Source organism: Astatotilapia calliptera, chromosome 3, assembly GCF_964374335.1.
Source record: "Astatotilapia calliptera chromosome 3, fAstCal68.1, whole genome shotgun sequence".
Taxonomy (NCBI): domain Eukaryota; kingdom Metazoa; phylum Chordata; class Actinopteri; order Cichliformes; family Cichlidae; genus Astatotilapia; species Astatotilapia calliptera.
Genome location: NC_137424.1, coordinates 67,407,131 through 67,424,823, shown reverse-complemented (window position 1 = coordinate 67,424,823; position 17,693 = coordinate 67,407,131). Strand labels below are relative to the sequence as shown.

The following is a 17,693-nucleotide window of genomic DNA, read 5'->3' as shown; positions in this document are numbered from 1 at the left end:
AACCCTCCTCCATCATCCGTGGTGGGACACAGGTGGTGCACTTGTTCCATTTTACAGGTCTTCAGTATATTCCAAATAACCACATCTAAAAATATAAAGGAGTGCTTGAATTGTGCGTATCCTGCAAAATTACCAGGGAAGCCCCTACTGATAAAAAAAAAATTCTAGTTTGACTGGACTGGGAGGAGTTAAGAGTAAGATGGTGCAGTCCAATGACTGTTTAATTGTTTTCTACACTCAATGGTCCTGCTTTTTTTTACTCAAAGTAGTTTCTGATATGAAGTGGAAATATGTGCGTGGCAGTCAATATGACATATTACACAGCAGTATAAGTTAAAAAAAACGCACATGTGTAAACTATGAAGCAAGGCTAAGTCCACACGTACACAGGTATTTTTGAAAACTGAGATTTTCAACGCCTCTCTCTGTCTCTCGCTAGCAAACTTGATCCAGACAACAAAGTAAAGCTAGTTTTCAGCTACGAGCCCGTCACGAACCGGACGTATTAGCCAGAGGTCCCTTTACTACGGTTCGGAGCCGCTGACCTGTTTTATATATACGCTGAATAGTTTTCTACACGAGATCGCTGCAAAAAGTGCAGCCTTACCTAATGTCCACCTACTGTTACTCATTTATATTAAGATTTTAACATCTAGTTGGTATTGGTATGGCGAGTAGCCTTCAGTAATAGTAATAAATCACACAGCAATAGCACATTCATGTAGTTGTAAAGTATTCAGAATACATTACTTCTATAATCTTTGGTGGAATACATTTTAAAATTAACCTTCCCAACACTGTCAACAGGTTAGCACCTCATACCACAGTGCAGCAAAGCAGTCTCATGAGTGCTGGGAAGGACGAGCCCAGAGCCCAAAACAGACGGTGCAGGAGATGACAAGGTTAGTAATTGTATGGTGAAAATTATACTTTATCTTGATTGGCAAAAGAAAAGTAAATACAAAATCTGCTTCTCACATTTAGGGCATTTCCAAGATTTTTTTTTTCAAAACTTCTTCAATTTCTTTCATTACAGCTGTCCTGTGCCAGAAGTTCTGTTGACCCACAGTGAGAGGCATCATTTCAGAAACACCAGGAAGACTCGTCGCCAGGATCAAGCAGGGCTCGTGATCTTCACCAGCAGCTCCCTCACAAGAAGGATAAACCCAGCATTTCATGAACACTGATGGAGACCTTTGCTTTGTGTAATGTTAGAAGTACTCAGATAATCCTCAGAGGGTCTGGACTTTTACATAATATAATAGAATAGAATTCAACTTTGTTGTCATTGCACATGCACAGGTACAGGGCAACGAAATGCAGTTTGCATCCATCCAGAAGTGCTTTAGCCATGATATAGATATATTACAATATATATTAGCAATAATATAGATATGTAAGTATATTACAGAAATGGGTCTATTATGGTATGTTACAATGTACATGGTATGAAGTATGTTAAGAATATTCTATAAGTATGTACAGGCTGTAGTGAGTACAAACTATGTACAGGCTATGAACAGGATATAAATATGAAAAACTATACAGAATATGAAATAAATAACTTTACAGAAATCTGAGATATACAGTTATACAGAAATGTGAACTATGCAAGTTATAAACAGTTGTAGGATTAAAAATCATCATATGTACAGAATGATTATTTACACAGAACTATACAGTAGTGCAGTTAAGTAATAGCTATAGCTATAAGCTATAGTAATAGCTTTAAGTCCTGTAGAAAGTTAAATATATGTTGTGCTCACTGGTTACTCTGGTATGAATGACTCTGAATTACTTTATGATAAATAACACACTATTGTCAAAAAACAGTGAAAGAATTCCAGATCACAAGTTTTTAGTTCAAATACAAGTAACAACCTTTGACTTTAATCAGGTTTTATTTAATTGTGTCAGAGAAAACATCATGTGCTCTTCATGTAGCTGAGTACATTCAGTGTTTAAAACAGAAGTTGTGCAGGTCTGAGATCAGCAGTTTTCTGAAACACCAAACTGAGGTACTGTTAATGCTGATGTATAGTGACACAGTTACAGGGGTGATTAATCCTTTTGACTTTTTGTCTTTAAATTTATCAATAAAACAGCTGCAGCTTTCACTGACAGCACATGTGGTACTTTAACCTTTGTACTGTTTTCTTCAGTTAATTTTGGAGTTACTACAAAGATTGAAGATATAGGATGATCTGTCTGCTGTCACTGGGTGGTGCTGAGGTCTGAATCTGAGGATGGCTCCTGTAATCTACTAACACATTTTCTAATATCATGTTTACCTTTGAGTTGTTGATGCTTTATAAATGGACATCTGCAAAGATGAGATGATGGAGCAGGTTTCAGTCGAGGTTCAGTCTGCTGCTGCATCCTGGTCACAACATACAGAGGTGTTATCAGCTCAGTATTGAACAAGAAATATTAATGTTTCAAATTATTTGTCCTAAAGGATGCAAGCTGTACAGAGTACTGCACATGTGACTTTGTGAACATAATTCATTAAAAATAATTTGGACAGTTTTTTAACCTGAATATTTGTAACAAACTCAGTAAAAACAAAAAAACAAAAAAAAAAGCTAAAAAAATAATCAGGGGAAAAATGTAACATTTTAACTTAAGCTGACAAGCGGAAGTAGTTGGTTTCAGTACATAAGTATCGGGCTTTGCTATTTAATCCGTAGCTATTGACTAATGAGGGGAATTTAAAAGTTGGCGTTAATGTCCTTCCACATGTGGAAAGCGACAGAAAACATGCTGCTGTTTGCACATATTTAATAATCAGCTCTGCACAGGAGCAGAAGCAGAGTCCAGCCTGTTGCTCTTACAGTATAATACTCATAATAAAAGTACACTAACCGTGTGTAACCGAGGACAAGGGATGAGTAAACCGGGCAAAGAAATAAATTAATCGTTTATTTATTACATAAGTTAGACATAATAATTCCCAGTCATTTCCAGACAGGACTTACAACACATCCTGCTGATATCCCAGCTGCACATGAGACTTACCACACAAACTGTGCGAAAATAACAACACTGCAACCCGTCACACCCCGCTTAGCGACACTGCAATCGTGGCACACACTGCAAACAATTCGGGTCTCAGCGCAGCTGGGAATCAGTGCTATGTATGGCCTGTGATCTGGGAGAAAAAGGGAAGTGGCACAAACAATTAAACAAAAAAACAAACAAAAAGGAGGTTAGTCCGCCCTTACACAACTTACTCTCAATCAATAACCGCCTTTACGGCTGGACGGACTAACTGTAAATGACCTCATTAATATTTGGTAAAGTGTTTTGTAAACTTATGAGCGGCTATTATATTGTTGGAGTGAATGCTTTTATTTTGAAAGTCACAGAGCGACAAGGTGCCGTAAATCAAGTGGCGTAAACCATATGGCAGAAGCGCGAGTTTTAATGCACAGAGAGAAGGTGTGCTCTATGGTTAATGGACGGGAATGGGAAAAAGAACGGCTATTAAGGTGCAACACTGAGTCGAAAGCAGTTTCTTAGCACCTGGTTGATGAGGGAACAAGGTTTGTAACAAAGTTTGTCCTGTAGATATGTATTTTGTTGTTTTACGGAGCATATAGCTGCTGACCGCTACTAAGCATAAAGGCTAAGTTTTCACCCACTAGAGGGCGCTAACGTACCTCGTCATGTTTAGGCAGCGATGCAACGATTTCCCTGTTATATGCAATAATTTACAAGTTTTAGTGTTATTTGTTATGTAAGGTAAGGAGAATTAATTTGTGATTAATGAATAAGTCAAAAGGTTAAAAGTAACACACTGTTTGATTTACTAATAGTCTTTTATTCTGTATGTTGTAGCTCTTACGGTGTGTTCACATACACGGCTGTTTAATAAAAGGATTGTGAACCATCAGTTTGAGAGACCATCTTTTCAACCGGGGATGCTACAGTAAGAGCTTGACCCCAGCTGAGAAGAGCTCCATCCCACGCTCAGCATCGAGGTCCCAGTTCCACAGCTCCACACAAAGTCTTCTGGGATCTGATGATCAACTAAATTGCCCCGTCCTCAGCATGGAAGCATCTGAAGAAGAGACAGAGTTTGCGGAGGATCCCAAGGCCAATGAGGAAGAGGAGCCTCCACACTCTGTTCGTCGAAGGAGGCCTACTGAAAAAATGCAAGCGTATCAGGAGGAGGAGGCCCACAAGAAAGAAAAACGGCTTCTCAAAGTTTATGATGAATGGAAAAAACAAGTACGTAAAACACGAGAGCAATTAAAAGGAGACTTAACAAACAATCAAATTGCTTCACTTATGGACATGTTAGAGAATGAAAAGGAGAATGTCATAAAGTTGTATATGGAAATTAGAGAAAACATTACTCCCTCGAGTGGCACAAGGCGACTCATAGACGCATGTGAAGCAGTCACCAGAGACATTATCAAGATTGCTCATGAAAGACTCTCAGGCATAGATGACTATGATAGGGACAAGGTAAAGATACGTCTCCGTGAGCTTCTTGAGCCAGACTATGCTCAGTCCATTTACAGTTCCTCAGTCACGCACTCAAGTAAAAACTCTTCTGCCAGTAAGTCATACTCTGCAATGTCAGTAGTAGCTGTTAAAAGAGCAGAGGCTGCAGCAGAGTTAGCAGCCAAAGAAGCAGAGTATGAGGTGTTATTAGAGGAGGAAAAACAAAAGGAAAAGATTCAGCTTTTAGAAGAAAGGCAAAGAAAGGAGCTCGAATCTCAAAGGCGTGAGCTAGAGAAACTGAAGGCTGAAAAGGAGTTAAAGGCTGCACGAGCTAGACTAAGGACCTATGACACTGAGATAAAGAGTGAAATCAGTGCCTCTGATGTTGACTATAGAAACACTGCTCAGAAAGCCCCCACAGTTTCTAATCTCAGTAAAGTCCCTGACAACAATGTAGTGTCTGCCTCACTTCCACAAACAGATGTCCTCTACTTAGCACAAGCAGTACTGGATAGTGTTGCATTGAACAGACTGCCAGTGCCAGAGCCCTCCACGTTCACAGGTGACCCAATACAATTCATAGAGTGGAAAGCTTCCTTTACTGCTCTCATTGATAAAAGGAACATCTCACCTGCTGACAAACTGCACTACTTAAAGAAATACATAGGAGGTCCAGTTCGACAAACGCTTGATGGCATCTTCTATAGAAACGACAGTGAAGCATACAGAGATGCATGGGAGCGTCTCAACCACAGGTATGGACATCCATTTGTGGTACAGAGGGCTTTCAGAGAAAGACTGGCAAAATGGCCAAAGATCCAAACAAATGACTCCACAGGATTCAGGGCATTTGCTGATTTCATTCAAACATGTCACGAGGCCATGCCCCACATTGAAGGCTTAAGCATTCTCAACGATTGTGAGGAGAACCAAAAACTCGTTCAAAAGTTACCAAACTGGGCGGCTGCAAGTTGGAATCGTCAGGCCACTCAGTTTATGAAAGAAAGTGGGAAGTTTCCAGGTTTAAAGGACTTTGCCAAGTTCATGTCTTCTGAAGCAGAGATCATGTGCAACCCATCATTACATCATTTCAGGCTCTCCACTCTGTAAACTTCACCACAGACACTGGTAAGGGCTGCCAAAAGGACAAAAGGCCCACCTCTAGTGTTCTCCATACCCAGGCGATAACTGAGACTGAAAATAAAGGTCCAAATGTTAAGGCCCCATGCATGTTCTGTCAAAACAACGGACATAAACTTCACAGTTGTCCACAGTTCAATGGAATATTGCTTGAGGAACGAAGGAAATATATAAAGGAGAAAAAACTCTGTTATGGTTGTCTTAAACCCGGACACAGCGCAAAGAACTGTAATTACAGACTTGTATGTGAAGTGTGTAAGAAAAAACATCCTACCTGTCTGCACGACTTCAACTATAACAATGATAAATCAGCCTCAAACCAGCCACAAACTCAGATCAGCACAGAACAGGCTGCAACCACCCTGTCTCTGAATGCAGAAGCCAGTGAACAGTGCGTGAGCACCTCCATGATTCTGCCAGTATGGGTTTCTTCAGAGCAACATCCAGGTACAGAAAGGCTTGTTTATGCCCTCCTAGACACGCAAAGTGACACCGTGTTCATTGACCAAGATGTGTCTAATAACCTCCAAGCTAAGGCTACCCCAATAAGGTTGAAGCTCACTACACTGCTTGGTAAGGATGTTGTTGTGCCAAGCGAACGCATCTCAGGTCTCAAGGTAAGAGGCTATAACTCCTCAGAAATGATTGAACTCCCTCCCGCTTACACTAAAGAATGTATACCAGTTAACCGCTCTCACATTCCTACCTGTGAAACGGCAAGGCGGTGGAATCATCTCAAGGAAATAAGGAACGAGATTCCTCCACAGCTAGAATGTGAAGTCGGCCTTTTAATTGGCTACAGTTGCTCTAAGGCATTAGCTCCAAAGCAGGTAATCTTAGGAGGCGAGAACGAACCCTATGCAGTTCGCACAGCATTGGGCTGGAGTATTGTAGGCCCGACATCATCTTATGGTGACTCTTCTAGCATGTCTACTGTGTGTCACAGAGTTGCAGTTAAAGAGCTTCCCCTAGTGACTCCAGCTGATGTAATCAAGGTCCTTGAGTCTGACTTTAAGGATAACGACAAGGATAACAAGTCAGTGTCTCAAGATGACATTCTCTTTCTCAACATGTTAAAGGAAGGCATTTACAAAAACACTGAAGGACATTATGAAATGCCACCTCCATTTAAGGAGAGACCCCTCCTACCAGACAATAAGCAAATGGCCACTGTGCGGCTTCAAAGCCTCAAAACCAAACTGTCAAAAGACCAAAGGTACAAGGAACAGTATATAAAGTTCATGAGTGAAATATTGGAAAGGGGTGATGCAGAGGAAGTGCAGAATGAAGCTAAAGAAGGAGAAAGATGGTATATTCCTCACCACGGGATATATCACCCCCAAAAACCAGACAAACTCAGAGTAGTGTTTGACGCCTCCGCAAAATACAGAGGTACCAGTCTTAATGATCATTTGCTGTCAGGCCCAGATTTGCTGAATAGCCTTAATGGTGTTCTCATCAGGTTTAGAAGGCATCAAGTTGCATTATTATGTGACATTGAAAAAATGTTCCACCAATTTCACGTGTATGAAGCAGACAGAGACTATTTAAGATTTTTATGGTGGAAAAATGGCGCAATGAACACTGAGCCCCAAGAGTTTCGGATGAAGGTGCACCTTTTCGGTGCTACGTCCTCACCAGGGTGTGCAAATTATGGATTAAAGTATCTTGCTAAAGAAAACGAGACACAGTTTCCTCTTTCATCTCAATTTATAATGAAGGATTTCTATGTGGACGATGGTGTGACGAGCACTCCAAGTGTCAAAGAAGCAATACAGCTCGCTCAGGAGGCTCAGACACTCTGTGCGTCAGGTGGCCTCAGACTACACAAGTTTGTAAGTAATGACAAAACTGTGTTAGAAAGCATTCCAGCATCTGAACGTGCCTCCCCACAGCAAGCATGTGACCTGGCGTTTAATGACTCTAAACTTGAAAGAGCACTAGGCATTCACTGGCACATTGGCTCAGACACACTCAGGTTTCGTTTTCACCCCAATGTTCAACCTGCTACAAGGCGTGGCATCCTATCTATGGTTGCATCCCTTTATGACCCATTAGGATTCATCTCTCCTTTTGTACTAACAGGCAAAAGAGTGCTTCAAGAGACATGCAAACAAGGCACAGGCTGGGATGATCCCCTTCCAAGCGAATTAAGGCCAATGTGGGATAACTGGAACAGTGACTTGAAGAACTTAGAGAAAATCGTAATACCACGCTGTTATGTCCCTAAAGACTTTGGCCCAATTGTAAAAACAGAGTTGCATCACTTTTCTGATGCAAGTTCATACGGCTATGGTCAGTGTTCGTACTTAAGACATGTAAACAAAGATGATAAGGTGCATTGTGCTTTAGTCACAGCAAAGACCAGAGTTGCTCCCATCAAGGTAACAACAATACCAAGACTCGAACTGACTGCTGCTGTTGTCTCCATTACTGTAAGTAGCATGTTAAAAGATGAGCTTGGATTGACACAGATAGAGGAGTATTTCTGGACGGACTCTAAGGTAGTTTTAGGCTACATTAATAATGATGCAAGACGTTTTCACACATTTGTCTCCAATAGAGTTCAGAGGATAAGGCTCAACAGCTCTCCCCAGCAGTGGAGATATGTCCCTTCTGAGGAAAATCCTGCAGACATTGCCTCTAGAGGTTCAGGTGCAAGTGAGCTCATCATATCCAACTGGTTCAAAGGGCCACAGCTTCTATGGGAAAAGGAAATACCTCCACCTGCTGACATCGACATGAACATACCACTTGGAGACCCAGAGGTTAAGAAGGTGCAGGCACTGAACGCGCTCAAAACAGAGAAAAAAGGTTTATCAGACAAGTTAACAAAGTTTTCCTCATGGTACAAAGCCACCCAAGCCATAGCTCGACTCATTCGCTGTGCCAAGGGAGACAAAACAACAGGCCACAGTACAGTACAAGAAAGACAAAATGCACAATGTGTTATTCTAAGAGACACACAAGCAAGTGAATATGCAGAGGAGATGAGGTTGCTAAAGAACGGGAAACCACTTCCACACAAAAGTAAACTGTTTCAAATGGACACTTTTCTTGATACTGATGGACTCCTTAAGGTGGGAGGAAGACTTAAAGATGCTTCATTCTCCTCAATACTGAAACACCCAGTGATAGTTCCAAAAGGTCACCATGTCACTCAACTAATAATAGATCATTTCCACAGTAAGGTGCAGCACCAAGGGAAAGGTTTTACAATCAATGAGATCAGAGTGAATGGATTTTGGATTCCAGGCATCAACAAGGCCGTAGCAAATTTTATACACCACTGTGTGAAGTGTCGCAAACTCAGAAGAGGCACAGAGGAACAAAAGATGTCTGATCTCCCAACGCAGCGCTTAGATCCATCTCCACCCTTTACATTCTGTGGAATGGACTGTTTTGGTCCTTTTCTAACCAAACAAGCTCGCAAAGAGCACAAGCGTTATGGACTTCTTTTTACATGCCTTTGCTGCAGAGCAGTGCACATAGAAATGTTGGACAACATGACTACAGACGCCTTTATCAATGCGCTCCGCTGTTTTATAGCCATAAGAGGAGCAGTCAGTGAGATTAGATGCGATCAAGGAAGCAACTTTGTCGGAGCCAAAAATGAGCTACAAGAAGCTTTAAAACAAGTGGACTCCAACCGCATTACCACATTTCTTGCAGAGAAGCAGTGTGACTTCAAAATGCACACTCCTCATTCAAGCCATACAGGAGGTGTATGGGAAAGACAAATCAGGACAGTTCGAAACATTCTGCGCTTCACAGTTTCACTTTCATCTGGCAGAATGGATGACGCATCGTTAAGGACATTCTTTTATGAGGCAATGGCGATTGTCAACAGCAGGCCTCTAACGGTGGACAACCTAAGTGACCCAAGCAGCCCAGAGCCCTTGACGCCAAATCACCTGCTTACTATGAAATCAAAGATATCCCTGCCCCCTCCAGGCACATTCATCAAAGAGGATATTTACGCACGTAAAAGGTGGCGGCAGGTGCAGTACTTATCAGAACAGTTTTGGTCACGTTGGAAAAGGGAGTATCTATCCAACATCGCAACAAGATAGAAATGGCACACTCCAAGGAGAAACTTGAAAGTTGGAGATGTTGTCATGGAGAAGATGGACGATCTACCCCGCAATGAATGGAGATTAGCACGTGTAGTGGACACAGTAACTGACAAAGACGGACTTGTAAGAAAAGTAGGGATTTGCTTCGGAGAAAGGAAGACTGAGAAGGGACAATGTTCAAGTAAACGTTCTATAGTGGAACGCCCAGTGCAGAAACTGGTTTTGCTATTAGAGACTGTTTAACTGTATTCTAAAGTTTAAGGTTCAATGGAACTATGTGTTATCATACAGTTTAATGGTTACGGGTCATTTCTTCATTAGGAAATCATTATCGCTTCAGTTAATTCCCAGTTAAGCTCTTAATGATTTGGTGGGAGTGTAAATGACCTCATTAATATTTGGTAAAGTGTTTTGTAAACTTATGAGTGGCTATTATATTGTTGGAGTGAATGCTTTTATTTTGAAAGTCACAGAGCGACAAGGTGCCGTAAATCAAGTGGCGTAAACCATATGGCAGAAGCGCGAGTTTTAATGCACAGAGAGAAGGTGTGCTCTATGGTTAATGGACGGGAATGGGAAAAAGAACGGCTATTAAGGTGCAACACTGAGTCGAAAGCAGTTTCTTAGCACCTGGTTGATGAGGGAACAAGGTTTGTAACAAAGTTTGTCCTGTAGATATGTATTTTGTTGTTTTACGGAGCATATAGCTGCTGACCGCTACTAAGCATAAAGGCTAAGTTTTCACCCACTAGAGGGCGCTAACGTACCTCGTCATGTTTAGGCAGCGATGCAACGATTTCCCTGTTATATGCAATAATTTACAAGTTTTAGTGTTATTTGTTATGTAAGGTAAGGAGAATTAATTTGTGATTAATGAATAAGTCAAAAGGTTAAAGGTAACACACTGTTTGATTTACTAATAGTCTTTTATTCTGTATGTTGTAGCTCTGACGGTGTGTTCACATACACGGCTGTTTAATAAAAGGATTGTGAACCATCAGTTTGAGAGACCATCTTTTCAACTGGGGATGCTACACTAACCAAAACAAAATTACAAATCAATCAAAAGAACGAAAAAAGGACAGCAGAAACAGCACAGAATATTGATCAGTTTCCCTGCGCGCAGTCGATCTAGGGCTTGATCAATTCTTCTATTAAAATTCGTGGTCACACGACAGTATACCCACTCGCACCTGAGTGAATTAATTGCCTCTGTTTTTTTTCCACAGAAGAGCGCTGACTTCACCCCACACACCCACTACCTTTTCACAGCTCTTCAGCCAATCACCTGGCAGAAAGCAACAAACTGCCAGGTGACACTTGTTACAACCCTCCCTTCAAAGGGCATCGGCGACCCGACGATGAGCTGAAAAGAGAGCACACTTAAAATTTTGCTAATTTTATAATGGATTGTGGCAATTTAAATGGGTTTGAGTGCTGTCCAGCAGTCTTCCTCATTGACCTACGAGACCCTTGCGCCAAGCTGGCAATATCTTCCTCCCCAGGTTCTAGGTCCCCAGAACAATCCAAATGGGGCACCCCCACATGTGTGGGACTCAACGTCCCTTCCTCCAACACTGCAGAATCGCCTCCATCTCCCTGTTCTGTAAACATCTGTTCCACTTCATCAACCATACTGTTATTTGTGGCCAACATTCCAGTTAGATCATCCTGTTTTGACATTTGTAGGCCACCATCTTGGTCTCCATCCAATTCCCTGATTGGAATGTTTCTCAACTCAGTTCGATGTACTTGTCGAAGTGGACCAGTGTGCCCAGCAGGAGCGACTGAATATACTACGCCATGACCAGGAGGAGGTCGCACTACTTGAAAGGGAGTGGGATCCCAAAAATCTTGAATCTTATTGCGACCTCTTACAGAGTGGTTTCTCATATACACCAAATCGCCCTGCTCCAAATCAGGACTAGCACATTTAGAGGAATTCAAATCTCTCTGAACCCTTCTCCTTTCTAACCGTTGCTGCACAACATCATATGCAGCAGCCAAGGACTTTTGGTGTTCCTGTACCCACTCTTCAAGAGTGACGTCCTCATCAACTTCACTGCCAGCACCCAACCAAAAATCCACTGGCAACCGTGGCTCTCGCCCGAACATCAAGTAATATGGAGTCATACCAGTTGACTGATGTACTGTGGTGTTATACGCATATGTGACTTGGGAGAGATGCCGCGGCCACCGGCGCTTTTGTTCAGGAGGCAGGGCACGCAGCAAGTCATGAAGTGTACGATTAAATCGTTCACATTGACCATTACCTTGTGGATGATAGAGAAGAGTCGGACGACACCCTATCTTATAAATTTTACACAGCTGTTGCACCAAAGCGCTTTCAAAATTTCACCCCTGATCAGAATGTATACGGCTTGGAGGCCCAAATAAATGAAACCAATGCTTCACTAAAGCCTCTGCCACTGTACTGGCTCGCTGATCTTTTGTAGGGACAGTCTGAGTATATTTAGAAAAGATGTCAGTCATTACCAAAATATTCTCTTTACCATCAGTTGAGGGTTCAAGTACTGTAAAATCAATTGCCAAAATTTCATGAGGCCGAGATGCAGAAATACTACCCATAAAGGTTTTAATCTTTGGCACAACGGCCTTAGAAAGAACACACCTTTCACAATCTCTGCACCATCTCTCAATATCTGCATACATGTGCGGCCAATAATATCGCGAGCGCACCAACTGCAGTGTACGCTCAACCCCTTGATGGCCATGCTCATCGTGGAGTAAACGAAGGACGCGGCTCTGTAAACACTGTGGCAGCACCAGCTGGTCAACCTCCCTCACTCCATCAGGAGTATGAGTGCAGCGATACAACACAGACTCCCTTTGTTTCATCCGCCCCCATTGACGGACCAATTCCCTCGAACCCTTACCAAGACCATCTCTTTCCTTTGAATCTGGCAACCTGGCCACCTCCCAATACTTTAAGAAAGGACCAATCACAGGGTCTTGTTTCTGTAACCTACAGAGATCAGAGAAAGAACAACCAGGTAAAACACTTATCTCTGCCTGAACACTGGGAATCATCTCACACTGCACTCCAATATCATTAGATAACGGACCATCCAATTCCATTACAGTTCCATGTAGGCGGGACAGTGCGTCTGCATTAGCATTCTGAGCCCCAGGTCGGTATTTTATGGTCAAATCAAAAGCGGCCGGCTCTGATGCCCACCTCTGTTCTGTGGCACCTAGCTTTGCCGTGGACAGATGGCTTAGTGGGTTATTATCTGTAAATACAGTGCAACAATGACCCAAAAGATACTCCCTAAACTTTTCAGTGACGGCCCACTTGAGAGCTACAAGCTCAAGCTTCATGGAACTATAATTCCTCATATTCCTCTCTGTAGGCTTTAAGCTCCGACTGGCAAAAGCTATTGGCCGCAATTTACCCTCATACTCCTGGGAAAGCACTGCCCCTAGACCCCCATAGCTTGCATCTACTTCCAATGTAAATGGCTTCTGAAAATCAGCAAAAGCAAGCACTGGTGCAGAAACCAGAGCAGCCTTGAGCTGATGAAAACTTTGTTCACACTCTAAATCCCAAGAATCCAATAACGGTTTTGGGGGGGTCCTACCTTTTCTACCTGGAGGGAGGAGTGCAGAGACCAGTCTATGCAAGGGAGCAGCCATGCGTGAAAAACCAGCTATGAATCTCCTATAATAACTAGCAAATCCTAAAAAGGAACGCAGTTCTGCTAGATTGCTGGGCGTTTTCCAATCCCGCACTGCAGCTATTTTATCTGGATCAGTAGAGACTCCTTCAGCAGACACCACATGCCCCAAATATTTCACTTGCCTCTGGAAAAACTGGCACTTTGAGAGTTTCACTTTAAGCCCCTCTTTATCCAGACGAGAGAAGATTTCTTCCAACCGCTCCAAATGCTGTTGCACGGAGGATGAAAAAACAATCACATCATCCAAATACAGAAGCACCGACTGATGTCTGCAATCTCCAAACAAACGCTCCATCAGGCGCTGAAATGTACTGGGTGCATTACACAAACCAAACGGCATGCGGTTGAACTCAAACAAACCAAATGGGGTACAAAATGCAGTTTTAATCTTATCCTTCTCAGCCATTTCCACCTGATTATAACCACTAGCCAGGTCCAAAGTGGAAAACCACTGAGCACCAGTCAAAGCATCCAAGGGATTCTTCAATCCTTGGCAGAGGAAATGCATCCTTTCTGGTCTTGGCGTTTAACTGTCTATAATCGACACACATGCGTAGACTTCCATCCTTCTTTTGAACAAGAACTATTGGGGATGAGTACGGACTACTACTTTCTCTGATGATGCGAGCTTGCAGCAGCTGTTTGATATGATCCCTTGCCAGTTCATACTGAGACGGAGGGATTCGCCTGTATGGTTGTCGCACTGGTGTTTCATCTATCAAAGGAATTTCATGAGTGATCAATTTACTACAACCAACATCCAACTCATTCTTGGCAAACACACCGCTATACTTCTGCAATAAAACTTTTGCTTGCCGTTTCTCGCTCTCCTCAAGACTTTCAAATTCAGGCAGATCCAATTCCGCTGCATTGTCTGCCATTGTATGACTGGAAATATAAGCTGTACAACACTGTGAATTTACAGAGACCTGTATTTCAGAGTTACCCTCTGCTAGCACACTGGCCAGTTGAACTGTAGCAATCACCCGACGAGGTGTCAAATAGACATCAGTTTTACCAACATTAGTAACTGGAACAAAAGCCTCCCCTCCTTCTCCCTTTACCAATGAAGGAGACACCAATAGGCCTTCCGGGAGAAAACCATCATCAGGCCCGAGGGGTTCAATCAAGAGGTCAATAGGTGTATTCACAGGCATCTTTGGACAGGTAACAGGAACATAACTTTGCGTTCCAGCTGGAACACAGAAAGACTTCTTACCCTGTACTCTAACACGATGGGGTTCAGGAGAATTTGCCATGGCCTCCATCATTTGGCAGTATCTCAACACTCTTCTCCAACCACGTGGCGCAGTCTTCAAAACTGGAGCTTCCCAGAGGTCAGAACCATATTGTTTACACAATTCAGAGTAAAGGGGGTTCAATACATTCATTCCTAACACACCAGGTACAGATGTCTTTTTCTGTGCCATGTGGCTATCTGTTGGATCTCCCACAATCAACACCCCTCGACGAGGTAGGTGAATTCCCAGGATTGTAACATCCAACTCAATATACCCAGAATAAGGAATTTGTAGGCCATTAGCTGCTTTAAGTCCCAACCAACCACAGTCTTTAAGCTTTTCATCACTGAGATGAGAAAAGTTATTTTTAAAAGAGCTTTCTGTGATTGTTGTGACCATGGACCCTGTGTCCAGCAAACATGAAATAATAACCCCACCCAAATCAACCTCCCCTTCCAAGCATTCACCAACTAGATGACTGAGTTCTACATTACTGGAGCCTTGCAACCCTCCCACCAGTGTGTGGCTCTGTGCACTGGTGGGTACTAGTTTTCCGCCACCCCAGTAGTTTGGCCATCAGCCCTAGCTGCTCTTTCATGCTGATTTCCATCAGAATTGGGTAATGTCGGGCAAAATCGGGCAATATGTCCAATTTGCTCACACCTAAAACAAATGGGTTTACCATTCACCGTCCTTCTACGTCGAGAAGTGTGATTGCTAGAAGCAGCCACCTCCTGTGGGTTTAATGCCTTAATGACCAACTCTAATTGTGTCTGTTGGGCTTTAAAAAGGGACACCAACTCAGCATATTCTGATGTTCTAAAATCTACACTTTCACAAGAAGCTTGCATATCTGCAGAGACTGAAACAGACTGATTATATCTAGACCTAAAAGGCTGATTCTCATACTGTCCCATCCACCTGGTCGCTTCGGCTCTCGCCTCACGAATCGTCCACTGTGGATTGGCATTAATCAAATCTCTCAGCCTGATCCTCAATGTCTGATCTCTAACACCATCACAAAATTGATCACGCAGATCTTTTGAAGCTTTTCTTGCGGCTTCCTCATCCGTTTTAATAATCTGGTCCATTAAGGCCATCAAAGAATGAGAAAAGTCAATTAAGGACTCGCCTTCTAATTGTTTACGATTGAAAAATCTGCGTTGCAAAGAAATGTGGGAGTCTAAGCAGCTGTACATTTCTTTCAGTGTATCAAAAATTTTCTCAACATTTTCTTTCTGTTCCTTTGGCAAAAACTTTATCTCAGTGCGTGCAGTACCCTCTAAATGGTTAAAAATAATTTGAGCTTGCTCTTTTTCTGTTCTGCCTCTCGTGCGCACAAAGTCTCTCATTTGCTCAATCCACTCATCTAGAGTCAGTGAGCCCATATTGTCCAACTTCCCTGAAAATGTTGGCAACTTTCTATCCTGTTGTACATATACCACAGGATTGGGTCTCACAGTCTCTGATTCACTTCCTGTAGCTCCTGTTGATGTAGAGGGTCTCTCTGTATCCACAGATGCTGTTTTCAAGTCTCTAAGTTCATTCTCCAACTCCTGTATACGTTGGGCCATTGTTTGTTGCTCGCTTCCTGTTAGGATGCCTGGGTCGTTGACCCAGGGGTTTTGAGTTTATTATATTATTTATACTTTCTAGTCTTTGGTTTCTTTGAGTTCTGTCTTATAGTTTATGTCTCTGTCTTCTCTAGCTGCTCTGTCTCCCCTGTCAGCTGTATCCCCTTGTCTAGTTCGCGTCTCTGTGTGTCCTTAGTGGCTATATCCCCGTGTCCAGTCAGTGTCTGCCCTGGTCCCACGTCTCTGTTCCCTCTGTTGCAGTGCGTGCGAGTCTGTGTCTTTGTTCAGTTTGTGTTATGTGTTTCCTGTTTTACTTTGAAAGTCCATGTCTGATGTTAATGTGTCTGGTTTTGCTTCCCCTTGTCTCGTTAGGCCTGATTTGCCCCAGCTGTGTTTCCCTCCTGTTACCCATTCCCTGATTGCTCCCTCTGTGTATTTAAGCCCTGTGTTTCTCTGTGTCCGTGTCGCGATCTACCGTTTTCCTAGCTGTGTGTTCTGTCATTCCTCCAGTTTAAGTTTGTTTTGAGTTTTTTCAGTTATGTTATATTTTGAGTACCAAATTAAAGCCTTTTTGAGTTCACGACTGTCTCCGGAGTCTGCACCTTGGGTCCTATTCCTGTCTGCACACAGCCACACCTAACACTTCCCTCCATGATGGCGATCGAGACCTGGCTGCTCCTTCTCTCCAATCTTACAAACCTGTCCCTGCTGTCCTTACAAAATAACAAAACAAAATGGCCACTCCCTTGAATCCTGTTCGTAACAACGCCAAAATGTAACCGAGGACAAGGGATGAGTAAACCGGGCAAAGAAATAAATTAATCGTTTATTTATTACATAAGTTAGACATAATAATTCCCAGTCATTTCCAGACAGGACTTACAACACATCCTGCTGATATCCCAGCTGCACATGAGACTTACCACACAAACTGTGCGAAAATAACAACACTGCAACCCGTCACACCCCGCTTAGCGACACTGCAATCGTGGCACACACTGTAAACAATTCGGGTCTCAGTGCAGCTGGGAATCAGTGCTATGTATGGCCTGTGATCTGGGAGAAAAAGGGAAGTGGCACAAACAATTAAACAAAAAAACAAACAAAAAGGAGGTTAGTCCGCCCTTACACAACTTACTCTCAATCAATAACCGCCTTTACGGCTGGACGGACTAACCAAAACAAAATTACAAATCAATCAAAAGAACGAAAAAAGGACAGCAGAAACAGCACAGAATATTGATCAGTTTCCCTGCGCGCAGTCGATCTAGGGCTTGATCAATTCTTCTATTAAAATTCGTGGTCACACGACAGTATACCCACTCACACCTGAGTGAATTAATTGCCTCTGGTTTTTTCCACAGAAGAGCGCTGACTTCACCCCACACACCCACTACCTTTTCACAGCTCTTCAGCCAATCACCTGGCAGAAAGCAACAAACTGCCAGGTGACACTTGTTACACGTGGTTAGTCACTGAACAGCCCGGTGCGTTTCTCTTGATTTCTTT

The 17,693-nt window shown here is 42.7% G+C and overlaps 2 long non-coding RNA genes across 2 annotated transcripts in view; one reads left to right on the top strand and one right to left on the bottom strand.

Moving 5' to 3' along the window:
- Positions 1–608: 608 nt before the first annotated feature.
- The window catches only part of LOC145425655 (uncharacterized), a 178,318-nt gene continuing 161,233 nt past the window's right edge, over positions 609–17,693 (top strand). The window contains exons 1-2 of the long non-coding RNA XR_013906374.1: positions 609–902; positions 1,037–1,217. This is a non-coding gene — a long non-coding RNA (uncharacterized LOC145425655). The remainder of the gene's footprint in view (positions 903–1,036; positions 1,218–17,693) is intronic.
- Positions 1,609–3,266, bottom strand: LOC145425658 (uncharacterized). The gene is made up of 2 exons (XR_013906377.1): positions 2,292–3,266; positions 1,609–2,253 (listed from the first exon to the last, which is right to left on the bottom strand). It is a non-coding gene; the product is annotated as an uncharacterized LOC145425658 (long non-coding RNA).